General features: G+C 39.5%; 1 protein-coding gene and 1 non-coding gene across 4 annotated transcripts in view; one reads left to right on the top strand and one right to left on the bottom strand.

Moving 5' to 3' along the window:
- DEPTOR (DEP domain containing MTOR interacting protein) overlaps positions 1-16,781 on the bottom strand; it is a 148,079-nt gene that overhangs the window by 86,925 nt on the left and 44,373 nt on the right. The gene's annotated exons all lie outside the window — the stretch shown is intronic.
- On the top strand, positions 6,291-6,363 carry TRNAG-ACC (transfer RNA glycine (anticodon ACC)). The gene has a single exon. It is a non-coding gene; the product is annotated as a tRNA-Gly (tRNA).

Raw genomic sequence — 16,781 nt, 5'->3', positions numbered from 1 at the left:
AAAGACTTCACAGACATAGAGAACAGACTTGTGGTTGCCAAGGGCAGGGGAGGCTGTGTGGAAGGGATGGATTGGGAGTTTGGGATGAGCAGATGCAAACTATTATATGTTTGTATAACTGAATCACTTTGCTTTACATCAGAAACTAATACAACACTGTAAATCAACTATACTTTAATAAAACAAATTAAAAAAAAAAAGCCCAACCACCATTTAATCATATCTTAGTATTCTGTGGGTTGCCTGGGGCTCAACTGGGCAGATCCTCCATCAGCTTTGCTTGGGATCACTCATGCAATTGCAGGCAGACAGTGGGCCAGGGCTGGATGTCTGGCCCTGCGGTGCTCCTAAGTCAGAATAGCCTTTCCTTCCCATGACACAGCCTGGACATTGAGATACAGAGCTCAAGAGGAAAGAAGCAGATGCTGCCAGAATTTTTTTTACACTTTTATTAGCATATATTAAGATACTAATAATAATAATAATACAATATTATTAATATGTATCCACTTACCAGACAACTAACCCATTTAACATGTAAAATGCAATGGTTTTCGGTATATACATCGAGTTGTACAACCATCACTACCATCCATGTTAAAATACTTTATCACCCCAAAGGAAATGCTGTACCATTAATAATCATCCCCCACTTCCCCATTCCCCCTGCCCTAGGCAAACACGAATCTACCTCCTACATCTATGAATCTGCCTCTTACAGACAGTTCATATAAATAGAGTCATACAGTATGTGGTCCTGTGTGACTGGTTTCTTTCATTTAGTATAATGTTTTCAACATTCATCATGTTGCAGCATGTATTGGTACTTCATTCCTTTTCATTGTCAAATAATATTCCACTGTATGAATATTCCACATTGGGTTTATCCAATCATCAGCTGATGGGCATTTGCATTGTTTCCTTTGGGTTATTGTGAATAATGTTACTTTGAAAATTTATATACAAATTTTTTATGTGGACATATGTTTTCTTTACTCTTGGATATACACCAAGAAGTAGAATTGCTGGGTCGTATGGTAACTCTTTTTAACCTTTTGCGAAAATGCCAGACTGTTTTCTAAAGTGGCTGTGCCACTTTACGTTCCTACCAGTACAGTATGAGAGTTCTAATTTCCCCACATCCTTGCCAGCATTTGTCATCTGTTCTTTGTTATTAGGATCCTCCTGGTGGGTGTGAAGAGGTACGTAAGTGTGTTTTTGATTTGCATTTCCCTGATGATTAATGATACTAAGCATGTTTTTATGTGTTTATTGTCCATTTATATATCTTCTTTGGAGAAATGTCTATTCTGATCCTTTGCGCACTGTAAAACTAGATTGTCTTTTTATTATTGAACTTTTAAGTGTTCTTCATATATTCTTTGATGCAAGTCCTTAATCAGACATATGATTTGCAGATATTTTTTCCCATTCTATGGGCTGTTTTCTCACTTTCTTGACGGTACTGTTTCTAGCCCCAAAGTTTTTAATTTTTATGTAGCCCAATTTATCCATTTTTCTCTTTTGCTGCTTGTGCTTTTGGTGTCACATGTCAGAAACATTGCCTGACACAAGCCCATGAAAATTTACTCTTATGTTGTCTTCTAAGAGTTTCATAGTTTTAGTTCTCACATTTAGCTCTATAATCCACTTTGAGTTAAATTTTCTAGAAGGCATGAGGCAAGGGTCAAACTCTGTTTGCTTGTATGCAGCTATCCAGTTATCCCAGCATCATTTGTTGAAAAGACTATTCATCCTCCATTGAATTATCTTTTTGACTCTTATCAAAAACCAATCAACCATGCCAGGCCTTCTTAAACTGCTTAGGCTCGGAAGTCACAGAATGTCAATTGCCCTGAATTATACTTGTTTAAAAGCATGAAATTAAAGACAAATGTAGCTTCAATTCCTAACTCTGCACACCTGTTAGCTACATGACTCTCCTTCCCCGAGTGTAAACTGCAGATAACGACAGTGCCTACCTTGGGGAGCTGCTGTGCAGTTTAAGTGTGATAATGCACGAAATGCTTCAATCGTGGTGTTGAATACACCTTAGACACTGAATACATTTTAGCTGTAATGATGATGATAATGATTATGATGATAAAAATTTTCTAGATGGAGCCATAAGATCAAACCCCTTTCTTTATGGCAAAACGAATTAAGATTCTGTGTGTATTTCTATAGACAAGAATAACAATTCCATTTTAATTAGTAATGAGAAATGGGGACGATGCTCTGAAAGTCTTATTTTTATAGAACAAATTCATCTTCAGTCAAAATGGTCCTGTGTGGGCCTATAATCATGACATAAAGCCACACACCTTACAAGGTGTTAGGCATTAACAATATTCGTCTCCTGGAAGTACTCACCAGATTTTGATTGTGCATGTGACTGAGTTCAACCTTTCCTGGATATATATCTGAGTCATATTTCCCAGACTCACTCTAACCCAGGGGAAAGGCAGCATCACAATAGAAGGAACTGCTACATTTAGGAGCCAGTACAGGAATAGAAATAAGCTGATAGCAATCTCCTTGTGCATTGAAAAAAAATTCAAAGGAACTGAGAAGGCCCTATATAATGTGGGAACATATGTGAATGGTATACAAGGGCACAAACTAGGGAGGGATCCAAAATGACCCATGGGCTATTAGGCCGGAAAGATGCTTTAGAATTTAAAGAGCTTTAAAAAAAAAAAGGTGTTAGTGTAATGATAAATTATTTTGAAAAGCAAAACATAAAATTATATACATGGTAACCATTAAAAATTAAAAATTCATTCATCCAAATATTAAAAGAGTTACTTACCCTTGGGGGCAGTTTCTGAATGATTTTTGTTTTCACCTTAATAGAATTCTCTATTACTCAAATTATTCCCCAGAGAGAGTATACTATGTTTATAACTGGGAAAAACGTTATCAATAAAGAAGTTATATTAAGGTTAACTTTATGTTTAACCAGACGACTTGTCCCTGACAAAATGCTTATATTAATGCCCAATATAATAAAATTGCTCCCAATGTATAGATTATATATTTAGATGTATGCTTCCAAAATACAGTTTGAATGTGTAACATTGACTTGTGTGATTAGGAAGAAAGTATGAATTATGGCGAAATGCTTATATGAGCATTGATATTTTTGAATACTATGCTATTATCTATAGAATAGATGTGACAGGCATAAATTGATACAATTTTCATAATAATTTGGTTAGGAACTAGTAAACAGAGAGCTGTTTGGTTAATGTTTGTCAGTAAAACTATTATATATTAAAAAAAGGTGAGGGAAAGGTAAGAAAAACAGCATTTTACACTCTTTACCAACAAATACCTTTCACCTTCCTTCACTTGCCTTCATAGTATACACTGAACAGAACATACTCTGTCTCACCTTTTTTCCTTACTCATGTTCTTCCCTTACATCCTCCCTCCTCCCCTTCCCTGGAGAAATCCAAACTATTCTTCAAAAAAAAAGGCACTCCTTGTACAGTGGTGCAGGTTGTTCACTGCACAAGGGAACCTCGCTTCAGCGACAAATTAAGTCTAAAATCCAGTGCCCACTCCTCAGGAGCAGTCCCTGTGGAGGAGAGGTACTGTAGGAGCCTGAAGGAAAGGGCAAAAGGGTGTCTGTTCCTCATATGCACAAAGGTGCTAAGTGAGATATTGTGGTTCTGCTTTGAAGGGCTAAAGTACTAACCTCTCTTTGAAAATATCCCAACTAAAAAGCAATTCATACAGATCTCTCCTTTTTTATGAACTTTGAGCCAGTACCACAGTTTTGTATATATTCTCTCAATTTTTAACACACTATTTTTACCCCTTCAGCTAAACTAGAAGCTTCTGAAGGATAGACACCATGCCTTCAATGCTGGTGAAAACCCAGCCCCAGAGGCAGTATAAATTAGGTGCTTAACAAATATTTGTTAATCAACTGACTGGAAACTAAGAATACCACAAACAACAGTAATGGAGAGTGTTATTTGTCTTTGATGTTAAAATCCCTTCCTCTTTGCTTGCTATTTTAGATTTGCTGGAAAAAAAGCAAGAACTTTTTTAGTGCTGGTTTTATGCTCTGAAGAGACTGATATGCTGGAACCTAAGTTGTAATTTTCACATTGCCCACAGTTTTTAGTGTTGTGCTAAACATTTTCAGCTTTTTAGTGTGGTTGTATTAAACATTTCAGCTGTTGTTATTGAACTTGAATCAGCTTTAGATAGAAGCTGAGTGTGGATTCCAAGGCCATGGCTGTCGTAAAAGGCTACATTCAGCTATGGTTTCATAACCATAAAATTACACAAGAAGGAGAGAAACCAAGCACTTCTACACTGAATTCAAAACAATTCAAACCTCTGTGAACCCTTGCAAACAACTGTCAAGGGAAGCTGGGTTCTCAAACATATTATAAAGGCTCCTTTTAAGGGAATGGTTATTATTTATTTTGGATGCTTCCATAATTATTAGAAAATAGAAGGATTTGCTGCCAAAAACAAAGAAAAAAAAAGGAGGTAAAGAAAGAAGGTTAGAAGGGGTAAGATGAAGTAATTAAGAAAAATTAAAGATAATACCAACAAGGGAAAACAAAATGAACATATTTTAAAGAGGTAAGAAAAAATGATAAAAAACTGAACACAATGACAAGTAGGGACTACTTTTCTGCAGGTTAACAGGCTAGGTGACAGAAGGACCACTTTATCCTGCATATTTGTGGAAGTTACATGAAAAAGAATGGGAAACAGTCTTTCCTCTTTTTTTTCAACCAAGGTCTTACATTGTACAATCATAAGACTCCCTCTCTTAAAACAGATTCAAAAACCACTGCTTTGATTCACCTATGGCCAACTGATTTTAACAAGGGTGCCAAGGCCATCTAATGGGGGAAATAACAGTCTTTTCAACAAATGGTTCTGGGATAATTAGAGAACGACATGTAAAAGAATGAAGTTGGACCCTTACCTCAAACCCTATACAAAAAATAACTCAAAATATATTAAAGACCTAAATGTAAGAGCTAAAGCCATAAAACTTTGACAAGAAAACATAAAGATAAATCTTTGTGACCTTGAATTTGGCAAAGGATTCCTAGATATGACACCAAAAGCACAAGAAGAAAAAGGAAAAATAGATAAATCAAACTACATTAAAATGTAAAACTTTCATGCTTCAAAGACACCAGCAAGAAAGTGAAAAGACAACTCAATGAATGGGAGAAAATGCAAATCATATGTCTGATAATGGATTTGCATCTGGAATATATAAGGAACACTTAAATAAGAAGACAACCCAATTTAGAAGTGGACAAATGATCTCAATAGATCAAAGAAGATATACAAATGGCCAATAAGCACATGGAAAGATGCTAAGCATTATCAGTCATGAAGGAACTGCAAATCAAAACCACACTGAGATACCACTTCACACCTACTAGTTGGCTAAAATCAAAAAGTCAGATAGTAGCAAGTGTGGGCAAGGATGTGGAGAAACTGGAAGCTTGTTGGTGGGAATGTAACATGGTACAGTCGATTCAGAAAATAGTCTCTCAGTTCCTCAAACCATTAAACACAAAGTTACAACGTGATCCAGCCATTCTACTCCTAGGTATATGTCCAGGAGAAATGACAACCTATGTCCCAGAAAAACTTGTACACAAATGTCCTGGCAGCATTATACATTGTTGTCAAAAAGTATAAACAACCCAAATATCTATCAACTGATGGAGCTGAAAATGTCATATATCCATGCAATGGAGCAACATTTGGCTATAAAAAGGAATGAAGTACTGAAACACACTACAACATGGACAAACCTTGAAAACATTATACTAAATGAAAGAGGCCAATCACACAAGACCATAAATTATATCATTCCATTCATATGAAATGTTCAAAACAGAGAAATCTATGGAGACAGAAAGTTAATTAGTGATTGCTTAAGGATGAATGGAGAAATAGACAGTGATAGCTAAGAGGTACAGGGTTTCTTTTGGAGGTGACAAAAATTTTCTAAAATTGTGGTGATGGTTGCACATGTCTGTGAATATACTAAAAAGCATTAAATTGTACACTTTAAATGGGTCAATTGTATGGTATTGACCCAATTATATCTCAATAAAGCTATTAAAAAATCACTACTTTGGACACTTCATTTATTCATTCGTTAATTCAATAAATATTTACTGAGCATCTTCTCTATCCTAGGAGATGCAGAAATGAAAAGACATGGACTTTGTCCTTAACTTGCTTACCATCCAGTGGGAAGCAAACATTAAAAACCTATGGGTGGGACTTCCCTGGTGGTCCAGCGGTTAAGACTCTGTGCTACCAATGCAGGGGGCCCAGGTTAGATCCCTGGTCAGGGAACTAGAGCCCACATGCATGCCGCAGCTAAGAGCCCACATGCTGCAACAAAGATCCTGCATGCCACAACCAAGACCCGGAGCAGCCAAATAAATAAATAAATAAAATATTAAAAAAACAAAAACACCTATGGGCAAGGTAGATAAATGCTACGATAGAGTTATAAGTATATATAGAATGAAAGGAAAGTAAGGAAGAAAATACCCAAGTCTACCATAGAATGAAAGGAAAGTAAGGAAGAAAATACCCAAGTCTACCAGTATATATAGAATGAAAGGAAAGTAAGGAAGAAAATACCCAAGTCTACCATAGAATGAAAGGAAAGTAAGGAAGAAAATACCCAAGTCTACCAGTATATATAGAATGAAAGGAAAGTAAGGACGAAAATACCCAAGTCTACCATAGAATGAAAGGAAAGTAAGGAAGAAAATACACAAGTCTACCAGAGTCTCTTAAGGTCAACTCCTGTTTGACGAAACAGGAGTTGACCAACAGGAGTTGACCTTAAGAGACAGTAAGAGGGGGACTTCCCTGGTGGCGCAGTGGTTAAGAATCTGCCTGCCAATGCAGGGGACACGGGTTCGAGCCCTGGTCTGGGAAGATCCCACATGCCGTGGAGCAAATAAGCCCGTGTGCCACATCTACTGAGCCTGCGCTCTAGAGCCTGCAAGCCACAACTACTGAGCCCGCGAGTCACAACTACTGAGCATGTGTGCTACAACTACTGAAGCCCGTGCGCCTAGAGCCCGTGCTCCGCAACAAGAGAAGCCACTGCAATGAGAAGCCCGCACACTGCAATGAAGAGTAGCTCCCACTCGATGCAACTAGAGAATGCCCGTGTGCAGCAACGAAGACCCAACGCAGCCAAAAATAAATAAATAAAAATAAAATTTTAAAAAATTTAAATAAAAAGAGACAGTGAGAGGATACAGGATCAAGGAAAAGCAAGTACAGATGCACAGAATGAGGAGAGATCAGGACAAGCAGTTCAGTGTTAAGTAGCAGCACGAGGGGGGGGGGTGGTGGGAGTAGGTGGCAAAGCAGGAGGAGATAAGCGTGGGCAATGGGAGGCCATTAGGCCAGAAAGGTTCTGATCCTACAGGTGATAGAGCGGATGAATTCTGAGCTCAGGATTGTCAATGAAGATAACAAAGATGACAGCATAGTGATCTTTCGTGTGATGGTCACCTTTTCACTTTCCATTATGACAATTGTGCTTTCAGCTCAACAAATGTATCAGCACTTACTGGATACCCCACCCTGCACTGGTCACTAGGATACAAAGAATAAGTCAAAGTTCCTATTCTGGAAGACCAGGAGGAAGCAAAGTTAGCAAACTTCTTGAAAGCTTGAAACTGCTCTCGTACACTCTGATTTCACCCATCTGCTAGAAACCGGCAGGGAGTCATCGGTGGCAAAGGACCAATCACTGACCTCAGTCTAGCAGTAATGGGATAAAGAAACACGCAGCAAGCTGGAGCCACTGGTGTTCACGGAGATGCTAACAGCCTCTCAGCCACCTCTTAGCATGCACTAGAGGGAAGGGCATGGTCTGAAGAGTGAAATGTGATGGCAAGGAGAGACTGCACAGTCTTTTTGAATCTATCTGTCCTAGCGCAGGTAGAAAATATTGATATAATGAATACAAAACAATATCCCCGTGCCACGCAAAAGCAATCTGGGACTGATCTGGATGATTTTCTTCTCCTCTGCTCTTTCCCATCAGTACAAACAGTTCCAGGGTGACAGTGGCAAGGGGAGGGAGTCCTAGGTTTCAATCTCTGAACTGTGATTTCCAAGCTGGGGTTGGGCTCTATGATCCTCTGAGTTTCTTCTCTTATGTAATGAAGGTAATAATGCTTACCTCAGTGGGGTTGTGAAAATTAGAGGTAATCTGTGTAAAGCATCTAGCGTATTGTCTGGCACAAAGCAGCAGTGAACAAATGATACACACACACACACACACACCCCTGAGAGTTGACCCTTATCAACTCTTATCAATCCTTGTCAGGTTGGACAATAGTCCCAACCAGCCAGAAGAACCAATTCCAAGCACCTGGGGAGAGGAGGTGACAGGTGAAACATAGAAAAACCAAAGTTTAATTACTTAAAAGGAAATTTTATACCCTAGAGAATGCTAACACTGAGGCAAAAGTTGATTTTATTTAGGAGATTGAATCATGGTAGAATACAGAGGACAATTTGATACAAAATATCATTTGGGTGGTTGTTCCATAAGTGTGTTCAGTTTGTGAACACTGATAGAGCAGCACACTTATGATATGTGTGCTGTATATAATGATATACTATACTTCAATACATTTAACTTTATAGTTAAAGTTTGACTACATATTTAATAAAGTTTAAAATGTTATCTGGATTTTCTTTCTTTCTGGTCTGAAAGACTCTTTTGTTAGGGGCTCTAAAATTATAAATGCTTTCTGTAGATTTGGTAGAACAAGGCCATTGTTTACACTCCCCAGCTCTGTGTGAAGAGACTGTGATTAAGCAAGGATGTTTTCATTTAGCAAACAAAGCAAGAAAAACAACATAGCAACTACAGCAAGTCCCCTGCATACGAACCTTCAAGCTGCGAACTTTCAAAGACGTGAACGTGTGTGCCATCAACGTCAGGTATGAGTGACATTGCAGCTTGCCCTCCGTCTCCTATTGCTGACAATCCTTCAGCTCTACCATCTCCCACCTCCTCTCCCTCCTCCAGTCAGTAACTCTCCTTGCCTGTTCACTCGATGCCAGCCCCTGTATGCCAGCTGTTGTACTGTACTACTGTACTTTTCAAGGTACTGTACTATAAGATTAAAAATGTTTTCTTTATTTTGTGTGTGTGTTTGTTTTTTATGTATTATTAGTGTGAAAAGTATTATAAACCTATTACAGTACAGTACTATATAACCGATTGTGTTAGTTGGGTACCTAGGCTAACTTTGTTGAACTTACGAACGTGTTCTCGGGACAGAACTCGTTTGTATATGTAGGGGACTTACTGTATACCTCTTGGAATCATCTCTGCATTAAAAGACAAAGCCGCCTACCCAAGGAGCCTCCACACAAAGCTTCTAATAACGGAGGAATAACCTCCAACTTTAAAAACCCCAACGAGTCAAGCCTTCCCCTGGTATCGCTCCTAGAAGGTCTACTTTTGTTTTGCTCCAATAAGTGCCTCTCCTCCCAGGAGGTCCTTCCTTCTCTCCTACTCCCTGTGTGTTCTTCTTCCCCTTTGTTGCAGAATGTCTGGCATCACCTCGCCCTGCCCCACCCACCCTAGATCCATTCACTCTAGAATCTCAACACTTAAAAACACACAAGAGCCATTTCCTCTAGAAAAGACTCTGAGTTCTTCATCTCTTCCAGATGGAATAAACTGACACTTGATGTGAACTAGAGTTGTTGGATTCAAAGCATACTAGAGAGAGACATTATGCCATTTCTACAGGTTCACTCAACTGGAGGCTTAAAGCATGTTACTTAGCCCACCTCAAATTTGCTTTCCTTCCCTGTAAATTGATGGGGAAAATCTCTCCCTCTTAGAAGTACAGGAAGAATTAAATAAAATAATAGATGGAAAATATTTAGAATGATGCCTAATGCACAGAAGTCCTCAGTAAATGATGGCTATGACTATTATTCTTACGCTTTGAATGTTTGTGATCAGAACGTACAATGAGTAAATACGAATAGAGTGATCTTAGAATAGCAAATATCTACTCCTGGTTTTAGTCCAATTTGAACATCCCAAGGTTAGGAAAGAAAGGGGCTGCCCACTGACTTCTTTCCTAAGTAAGGATGACCATGCGTTCATTTATCTATTCATCTCTTCAACAAACATTTATTTGGTATATGCTATGTACTGGACATTGAGGCTCTAAAGTTGTGTGCGACCTCAAGGTCCATGACCTCAAGAGCTTCTAGTCAAGCTAGAGAGACTGAAACATCAAGCACAATCACCTTGGAGAAATGTGGTTGCTGGGCTAGAACTCAGGTTGATAAGGGTCAGAAAGGGAGCCAAAGAAATTCATTATAACCCAACCATACTCCATATTCATACAACAGTGAGAGTACTCTGTGCTAATTCCAACCATCACATCATGCATGGTACACACTCAGAAAAAAACAGAAAGAGCAAGTGACTTTTCTATTGATAGAGTGTGGGCAATTCCTCATGCCTGTCCATTCACGGAGATAGGAGACAACTCATTTCAGATCCCAGGTGGGTCTCACAGGCTCTGTCAATCAGGGTCCCCTAGCAGGAAACTACAAAAATGTACAAATGGGCTAATAAGAGGTAGTCTAGCATAAAAGAACTACTAAAGCTATGGGCAGGGTTAAGGGAAACTAAAAGAGATGGCAAAGGTCCAGACTAGCAGTCTGTGATCATTAACAACTCCAGGCCTCAGGGTTATGGAGAGAGGGCAGTTTCCAGAGCCTAAAGGGGATAGATGTTAAGAAGAGGGCTGCCTGATGGGACCTGTGGCCTTCAATAGCAGGGAGCAAGCAGAGAAATAAGTACTCTGACCTTCTCTCCTCCCTTCTACCTACTTCCTGCGAGTGCCTCCCACTGACCCAGCCAATGGCAATGGAGCCTGTTGACTCAGGCCATGTAAGTCAGCCTCCTGGGGCACACGGCAGGTTGGAAAAGGGTAGAGAATGATCTGGAGGACAAACAGAAATGTCCTGCATACAGGCTGGGCATCTGACCATGCAGAATCTAATTCTTGCATATAAAGGCACGTGTTGTTTTTTTTTTTTATGCAACCTGGGTCACACAAGGATACTTTGGACGACGTGCATTTTTCCTCACATATTAGAAACACAACACGTCCTGTACAAGGTGAGACTCCGCTGAACTTTCTCTCATTTAGTCTTCATGACAAGTTTGTGAGCTATGTCTGTTCTTCCAATTTTACGGATGAAAACAAGACTCAGATAGGTTGAATGTCTCGATAAGTGGCAGGAGAAGAACTCTGACACACGCTTCTCCACCCGCAGAAATCTTAAATGGTTTTTCCATTCTACCAAGTTGAAAAGTAACTACAGAGATTGACTGGCAAAAATCGATGTTACAGAGACTTGGTTCATGGCCCTGCAATTGCACAAGATTAGGAAAACTTGGCAGAAATGACCAGCAATGAATCCCTGTCGAGGAATCACGTCTACTGTTGAAGCAACAACATGTGTCTACCTCTAAATCAAGTCATTTCTGAATAATCAACCAGAGCTAGAAATCTGTACATGACAATCTAGGGCTGACGACTTCTGACAAGCACAGCTGGCCTGCTGCCTGTGCTGTACATTAACAAAGCTCTAATATTATTGCCATATATTTATTATATGGTGGGAAAGCGTGGCATTGCCAAGAAGCAGTAAAGAATGATGTGATTTCCAAAACCAGACTCAAGGACTTAGTAGAAACCAGGAGATGAACACTTTTTTTCAGGTCCATTTATTTATTTGTTCATTTATTTATTCATTTATTTATTTTTTGGCCACACCCCGCGGCATGCGGGATCTTGGCTCCCTGACCAGGGATCGAACCCGTGCCCCCTGCATTGGGAGCGCAAATTCCCTTTCAGGCCCATTTAAAAATCTACAAGCTGCATATTGTTTACTATTGATTAGTGGTATTCATTCCTGCTACAGCCTCCTTAGATAGAAGCTACAGAAACTTTGTGAATTAGAAGCTGCAGACTGAAAAATAGTTACGCGTGGGCTCATGCGCTCTGGAGCTGGAGACCAGGGTTTGAAATGCTCCCCCAACACCCCACCGCTGATTTCTGGCTATGTGAAGGTAGGCAAGTTCGTTTACCACTCTAGCCTCGATTTCCTTATTTGCCAAAAGGAGAATCACATTTTTTATCTCATTGGTGTAGAATGAGGCTTTAATAAGAAAACACATGTAAAGGGCATGGTATCTAATAAGCATCAATAATGTCCTGTGGTTGCTCCTTTCATCAATATCATCAGCATCTTCAGGCCTCCTCCACTGTCCCCTCAACTCCTCTCACCATCTTTTCAAGAATGTCTGCATAACAACGAACAGACCTGGAAGATAAAGATAATTTCTCCTTCTGGGTCAGAAAGCAGGTTTGCTTGAAGACCATTACAAAAGGTTCCTCGAGACTGGGGTTCCTCTTCTGTAACCCAACCCTGGCAGGTGTCATCTGCTCCTTCATTGTGCTGTTCTTTGGGAACTAAGCCTTGGAGGAACTGTCAAGAAAATGGTGATACTCTGGCTACTGCTGCTGCCGAGAGCAACGAATTGTTCTGTGTCCCCCAACCCAGGGGTCTCCTACCTGCATCCATGAAATGGTGGGAGGCAAACCTGTTAGCTTGCAAGTAAGATAAAATCTCAAGACTCTTTGACAGTTCTCAACATGAGTTACACAGTATCAAAAATCATGCCTTCTCACCCAGACTAAATAGTTGCAAAAGGTAACAACTTTTATTCTACTTACACTGCAATTTTAGGACACCCTTCAAATCATCCAAGAAGGAAACATTTACTCCAAGATTCCGTGAAACCGCTAATTAACTGGGAAGCACAAGCAAACTGTGAAAAGCTGTATATAACATATTAGAAAGTATTTTTATTACAGTTTGCAACATAATTAAGATATACTTTGAACATAAAACTTGAATCAATTTGCAGAACTCAGGATCCCGGTTTGGAAAGCACTTCTATACCGCAAATGCAATAAGACAGAGACAAAAACTTGGAGGCTTTTTTTTTTTTTTTTTTTTTTAACTCCAGCTCCATGTTTTCAGGTTACACCAGCCATTAAGCCTCTTTCTAGCTCAGGTGCCCCATCTCTGCAATGGGATTAATTGTGCCTACCGGGTGTAACTCACAGAGTTGTACAGAGCGTCAAGCATGTTAATGGACAAGATGCTTTGTAAACTCTAAAAAGGCAAGACAAGGTACACCTCCGACTCCTGTTGCTTACATGAAAAGCAAGCTCTCTTTAGCTTTTTCGTGGTACCAGCTCAGCAGCTCATAGCAATCACAGCATGTAGAATCCTTTGTTCATTCAACAAATATTTATTGTGCCAGCCTCTGGGAGGGAACAGGAAAAAGATCCCAGGGGTATACGGTAGAGAAACCTCTGATAAGATAAAACACACAAAAGGGCTTTTCCCCTTTGTATATAGTTCTCCCCTAATATTTCTCTCCAGTTCTATGGAATAGAGAATATAAAGGAAGCAGTGGGAACTCAAAGAGATCTAATGGCACACAGGCACTTTAATTCTTCAACCAGGTATACACTCCTAAGCAGAATAAATAGACTGCTGGTGGCTGGAGAGAGAAACTCCTGCTAATAAGAAAACTAAGACCCTTTGGATGAAAAACTAAACTAATGCCCTTATGAACCAGACCTAGAAGAGACTGAACTCCATATTAAGACTGTGTTAAATTAAAATTGAGAAGTCACGGGGGGAAGGGATAAATTAGGAGGTTGGGATTAACATATACACACTACTATATACAAAATAGATAATCAACAAGGACCTACTGTATAGCACAGGGAACTCTACTCAATATTCTGTAATAACCTATATGGGAAAAGAATCTGAAAAAGAATGGATGTATGTATATGTATAACTGAATCACTTTGTTGTACACCTGAAACTAACACAACATTGTAAATCAACTCTACCCCAATATAAAATAAAAAACAGATTTAAAAAATGAATAATAAAATTGAGAAGTCTCCTCTACGTCTGAAGATGAAATCAAGGTTAGTTTACAATGTGTGTTTCAACTATTAGTTTTAGTAAGGATGGTCCAAATTGCACCTCAAACTCATATTCTCTTTTATAGCTACTTCTATTTATCAGTATATAGAGCACACGGTAATCCAGAGTTCAACTTTTTTCTTAAAGAGATCTATTGTGCCCACTGATGCAAAGATAATCAAGTTTTGTACTTTGGAAAATGCATCCGAAACACCTTCTACCATCCGAAGGCAACGTACACAGATTCAATGTTGTTCCTTAAAGCTACTGATGCTTTTTGTCCTTTCAAAGCTTTTACTGGAAAACTAAAAACCACACTGTTTGAGAGCATGTGAGTTCTGTTCATGTGCTGTGTGTCTGGGGTATCTGTGCTCATGCAGAATTAAGTGGGGAGCTGGAAGGCCCACCCGGGGAGATGCCGTGCCTTAGTCCCTGCACCTTCGGTCCACAACTGGCCACAGTGAAGGTCTGAGGAAGCCTGTTGATGAAAACGCCTTGTGCCCTGCGTGGGCTTAGATGAAGTCCTCAAAACAACAGAGTATGGGCACGGATCCAGGGGCAGACACCCTCTTTCTCAAACTCCCCTCAAGCTGGCAGCAGGGCATGACTCCTATTCTAGGGTAGGCCCTGTCCCATGTGCTTAAACTAATCAGTCCATTTAATCCCCACAAGTCCGTGAGGTTGATACAATCAGTATCTCCATTTACTACATGGGCAAATGGAGGCAAAGAGAGGGGAGGCCAGGCACAGACCCAGGATTCACAGCCAGGAAGCCTGGCTCCTGGGTCCTTAACTGTTATGCTAGGCTGTATCTTGAAATACTATCATAAAACAAGAAAAACAAATGTCATTTATTTATATTATGATTTACTAGTCTAATAGCAGCAGCTCAGATTTCGTGGGCTCTCAACTCTATGCCAAGCACTGTACAGACTGGATTTCATTTAATCCTTCCAACAGCCCTTCCAAGTGGGTCCCCCACTTATCTCCATTTAAGACTACAGGTCAGAGAGGTTCAAAGCCTACTCAAGGTCACAGAGTGAGCAAGTTGTGAGGCTGGGATTGAAGACCAGGACTGTGCAACTCCAAAACCCACACCCTCTGCCACTTACTGTGAGAGGGAGGACTCATGTCACCAGCTCCCCTATAATGTTCCTCACACTGGGACAACTTGAAAAAGTCAGCTTCTGCTCCTTAACTAGCATTCGTTCGAGTACCTCTGAGTTAAGGTAACGGAAGTGACATAGACGCTAAAAGGCAACACACAGAGTCACTGACTTTTAGTCCTGAGACGCAGATTTGTCCTGCAAAATAGCAGACTGAGAAACATCACCAGGGGTTAGAAAGCCAAGGTGCCCCCAAAGCAGTACGTCTCAGCAAAACCCCAGCCAGAAACCACCAAGTTTCACAAAGGCCTATAAATAACACAGAACAAACAAGCGAGAGGAGAGCAAAAAGGAAAGACTGACAATAGAACCAGGCCCTTAGGGCTGGGTGGGAGGCTGGGGAAAGCACGGACTGCACACCTGTCACCCTGGGTTCAGGCGTCTCCTGTCCCCCTCGAGCTGTAGCACCAGGACGCAGAAGTGACTTAACTGCTCTGGATCCCAGATTCCCCTCCTTCTGGGACAATAACATAATGCCCCATCTATATTATATAATTATTTACTATGTTATCACTATTATCATTACTGTTCTTATTTACTACTCTATTATTACTCTGTTCAGGAGGTTCAGATAAAATAATCTAATGGCAGTGCTTTGAGAAGCTTAATGTACAAATAAAAGTTCCTGTTGTTTTTTACCATATTTACAGAACACCACATAGATTTACCAGGAAGGAGAATCATTTTACTCCCCTTTTCCAAAGTCTACTTTAAAATCCTGGAATATTTTCAGTAAATTTTTATAGCAAATCTCATACCCAGATATTCACAAACTCCATGTTACATTTTTGAAGTAAACACTGGTTTCATTCATTTATAATCTCCATTGAAGGCAACAGAAAAGATTTATTAATAGCCTAGTAACAATAAGTTTGGGCTCTAGGTTCAAATCCCAGCTGGTTTTTTGTTTTTTGTTTTTAAACGAATGAGGTGACCTTGGGTAAGAGATTGAACCTCTCCTTGCAACTTTTTTCTCATCCATAAAATGGGAACAATGAAAGCATCTAACTAGGGGTTGTTATGATGATTAAATAAAATAGATTAGTCAGGATGTCTGATACATAGCTAGCAATCAACAAATATTATCTATTGTTATTATCTTAAAAGGAAAACAACTAAAGGAATATATCTTTCGTAAGACCTTCTTTCACAAATATTAGAGATATCCTAAACAAGAGTTCCAGCTAAAATAATAAAGGGGAAAAAAGTCAATTCTAAAATAAATAAAGTCCTTGAAAAGATGAACAAAAGCTATGAACAAAATCAGCTATTCATTTCTTAATGTTATTTTTTTAAAGTATCCAAGGCTTACAAAATAATAGTACATGCTGAGATTCATGGAAAAAATGGCCAGAGAAACAAGGAAAATGCATTAAAAAAATAGATAAGTGTATATACCAAACAAAATTGATCAAACAGGTAAACTGAACTATCAATTCCAAAGGCCCTAAAGTTTGTTCCATGCATGTTCTAGCAACCAAAAGTAGGGGCCAAGATTTGCGA

This window comes from Eschrichtius robustus, chromosome 17, assembly GCF_028021215.1.
Source record: "Eschrichtius robustus isolate mEscRob2 chromosome 17, mEscRob2.pri, whole genome shotgun sequence".
Lineage (NCBI taxonomy): Eukaryota > Metazoa > Chordata > Mammalia > Artiodactyla > Eschrichtiidae > Eschrichtius > Eschrichtius robustus.
This window is presented reverse-complemented; position numbering and strand designations above follow the sequence as displayed.